Source organism: Acanthisitta chloris, unplaced genomic scaffold, assembly GCF_000695815.1.
Source record: "Acanthisitta chloris isolate BGI_N310 unplaced genomic scaffold, ASM69581v1 scaffold12478, whole genome shotgun sequence".
NCBI classification, from domain to species: domain Eukaryota; kingdom Metazoa; phylum Chordata; class Aves; order Passeriformes; family Acanthisittidae; genus Acanthisitta; species Acanthisitta chloris.
Window position 1 is genome coordinate 134,253 of NW_008685470.1, and position 4,138 is coordinate 138,390.

The 4,138-nt window shown below is 39.1% G+C and overlaps 1 protein-coding gene across 1 annotated transcript in view; it reads right to left on the reverse strand.

The window, feature by feature from the left end:
• The window catches only part of GPATCH2 (G patch domain containing 2), a 115,924-nt gene extending 112,936 nt beyond the window's left edge, over positions 1 to 2,988 (reverse strand). The window contains exon 1 of the mRNA XM_009079785.1: positions 2,963 to 2,988. The gene's annotated coding sequence lies outside the window, so the exon portion shown is untranslated. The remainder of the gene's footprint in view (positions 1 to 2,962) is intronic.
• Positions 2,989 to 4,138: the final 1,150 nt, after the last annotated feature.

A 4,138-nucleotide genomic window follows, 5' to 3' on the forward strand; every position in this document is an offset into this window, starting at 1 on the left:
CCCGGGGAGGCTGTGGCTGCCCTGACCCTGGTGGTGTTCAAGGCCAAGCTGGATGAAACCTTGAGTAGCCTGAACTAGTGAGAAGGTATCCCTGGCCATGGCAGGGGGCGTTGGGACTAGATGATCTGTAAGGTGCATTCCAACCCTTAAATTCTATGATTCTATGAATTAATCTTTTCTACTGAATATCAAGTCTCATCACTGCAACTCCTGAATTAAGATTTGTACAGGACCTTATTTACCCTAAAAACTGCAGCCATGGTCCAATGTATAATGTAACTATACCATAATTGCACTGTCTCTTAGGCAGAGCAGACAAATTAATATTACAATTATTTCAACATGTTTCCTTAGTATGATTATGAGAATTACTTGACCATTGTGGGACAGCAAAAGCTCCTTTGTAATAAACTGAGATTATAAACACAAACCACTTCAGCCTTTTATACACATTGCACTTTCAACATGTCAGTGGTCCACTTTAAAATTCCTTCTTCTGAAAACACCAAAAATCTCTTTTTCCTTAATTTTATTGGTGCTCTCATTTCTCCTGCTATAATTGAATTTTAAAAAAAGAAAAAAAAAGTCAGCAGCAACCAGATAGGTTTCAGATTAACTGTTCTATCTCCAAAATTCAGGAGCATATTTCTATTATAGCCTTATTTATCAGACAAACTCAGCTTTGAAACTTTCTCCATTGTTCACAAACAGCTGTAATCATCACTGCAAATGGTTCTGTAACAAAAATATTTGCATTTAAAACAAATTGAAAAATAACTATACGAAGTACTAAAGACACTAGCACTGAGTACCACCAGTATTCAGTAAGGTAAGAAATTTCAAAGGTTGTAACAATGAATGTAGAACAACATATTAAGGTACATAAAATATTAAGATGAGCCACAGTTTAGCATCACTCACGTAAGGCTATAAAAATGCTGTTACAGCAACAGCCCACAGCTAGCAATAAACTGTAATGTCCTCACTAGGAGGAGATTCTACTTTAGTACAAGAAAATCTAGTTTGCCTATGCTGACCTTTACATTTATCTGAAGCAATTTTAATGTAGCTCACCAAAGCCAGACCCATTTCCTCTCTAACCCTCACCAGAACAGATCACGTGAGGTTAAACCACGACAGTACTGTTTGCAGGAAACAACATAACTGCTTTCACCTACTCCAAAACAGTTCACAAAGCATCTGCTCAGTGGTAATATTCCAAATGAAAATCCCAATGGAAATAATGGGCACTTAATTTTCCAGTGAAAATTAAGTATCATTTGTGTTCACTTTCCACCTAAAGTATCTAACAATGTAGAGCTCTGACTGCTCACAAAATATTTAACAAACACACACACTGATAGGAAAGTTAATTTAGCTACACAACTCACAAGGAGAGGTATTATCTCTTACCAAACCAAGAGCTGCATTTACATTTACTTTCTACTTCTATACCTTTTCCTGTTAAATAAGTATGGGAGCTCCTAGAGCTAACTTTATGCTGCATCTGCGCCTCATCAGTTCTGAAAAACCCAAAATTTCTGCTGCCTTCATAACACACATTGATCACAAGCTAAAAGCACATGAAAAATCAAATAGTTCCTTGAACATCAGGATTATAAAACCTGACTTCCTATAATCTTTCCCCATATGGATTCTCTAATGTCTCATAACACAGCTGTACTCACAGTGTACTTTTATCTTCACATAGATACTAATTTGAATCCCATTTCTCCAGCTCAGAAGTTATTTTCACAAAGCCTTAGAAACATTAGTTTTGAGATCTCTGCTTTATTGATGAGTGTGACTGAAGTTTGAATTGAACAGGTACAAGTATTTGGGAGGGAGTAGAACATGATAAATCTCACTGCCTTTCCTGAAGAATTTATGGATTCAAAAAGAGAACTATCATGGTTCTTGCCATACACAAATGGAGAAGCAAAATTAAGCAACAGCATTAAGTTAAAATAATTAGAAATCTAGCAAAAGACTATGGTAGATTAGGAAATAACTAATAAACCTTTGTTACGTAAAAACTTATGGTTCTCTTCTCCCAGGTAACAAGTAACAGGACAAGAGGGAATGGCCTTAAATGGCACCAGGAAAAGTTTAGATTAGATATAAGAAGAAACTTCTTCACTGAAAGGATGGTCAGGCATTGGAACAGGCTGCCCAGGGAAGTGGTGGACCACCCCTGAAAGCATTCAAAAAACGTGTAATGTGGCACTTGGGTACATGGTTTAGTGGTGAACATAGGAGTCCAGTTAACAGCTGGACTACCTCAGAGGTCTTTTTCAACCTTAATGATTTCATGATTAGAAACTGAAGTTGTGTCTAGACTATTTAAACCTAGTGGTCATTAAAATGCCATCACTAGAGAAGGTCACAAAGCATCTAGTTCCACACCCATGCCTATTTATGTCCTTAGGGACTGTCTGCTGGACAACCAGGTATACAAAGCCACACCAAGACCAAAATGTATTCCATCCCATCCACCCCATATTGGCCATTGCTGCAGGGCATAACAGCTAGTCCTGGTGAGGCTTCATCTAGACCACTGTGTACAGTTCTGGGCTCCTCAGTATAGGAGAGACATGGAGCTCCTGGAACAGGTCCAGTGGAGGGCAACAATGATGATTAAGGGAGTGCAGTATATCTCTTCTGAGAACAGGCTGAGGGTGCTGGGCCTGTTAAGCCTCAAGAAGAGGTGACTGACAGGGGACCACATCAATGTCTGTAAGTATCTGAAGGGAGGGTGTCAGAAGGATGGAGCCAGGCTCTGCTCAGTGGTGCCAAACGGGACAAAAGGCAACAGGCATAAAGTGATATACAGGAAGATCCACCTGAATATAAAGAACTTCTTTACTTTGTGGGTACCATTCACTGGAACAGACTGCCCAGAGAGGTCACAGATTCTCCCTCACTGGAGATATTCCAGAACCATCTGGAAACAATCCTGTGCCATGTGCTCTAGGATGACTGTGCTTGAGTGGGGGGGTTGGACCAGATGACCTACTGTGGTCCCATCCAACCTGACACATTCTGTGGTTATGTGACTCTGTCCTATACAATAAAAAGTTCTTAGAGAAATGATGCATTTTGTAGCCGATTTTGCTGCTGATCCTCCTATAAATTAGGGCCAGCCTCACTAGCAGTAAGTATATCTGACTTTTCTACAATTGCTGCTTATCTAAGAAGGCACAACAATAAATACTATCAAGTCTACCCATATTTAACAGTGAAAAGGTGTTCAGTACAGAGCAATGGCACAGCCAGTAAGATGCTGACATGAACTACATTTAACAAGGCTCTAACACAAACGAATTGGTCAGCCAGAAATGAGATCTGGAACAATTTATCATGAGAGGGAGCAATTCCTGCAGCCCCATTTCTGCCATTTACTGATATGCTTGCCCTTTTCAGAAGTATGACTTCATTAATTAATTGTCAAGGTGCAGAATCACATGAATTGTCAAATGCTGGCAATAACCTACAGCAGCATAGTCATTATCAAAAGAATTGCAGTGCCCAGTAAGTACCCAAAATGCAAACTGTTCCTAAATTGCCACATGTATTCACAACCCAGATGAAAAACATACAGTTTCAGAGGAGCTTTACCACCCAAAATGAACACTTGTATTCTGTGGCTGCTGTGATCCTACTCACTTCTTTAGGGTCTTAATGTTTTCAGAAAGCACACGATCTTAATTCTCTACATCAAGTCTTAGGCACTAGAAAAAATATATCTTCCTGTGCCTCAGTCAAATGAGTCTCCTTTAACAGCTTCTGAAGTAACTTATGTACAAGAAAAGAGAGCAGCTCTGAGGAATAATCAGATTTTTAATAGATCTCCCTTCAGAACTGCTAAACTTGCAGCCTTATATATGACATTTCAGTAATTCTCTGTGTATTGAATTCCTCTGGGCAGTGTATTGGCACAAGAAAAACTGTTACTGCCTGATGAAGATTACAGAAGACTATGCTAAGTTCCTACACTGCTGAACACTATTTTAGAAGCCTCTGGAACTAAACTACTTGAAATGGACACAAAAGAGTAAAATTTAAGATCAATGACAGGCCAGATATATAATGCAACTTTTGCAGAGTACAGATATGTTAGGTGATGTTTCTACTGTAT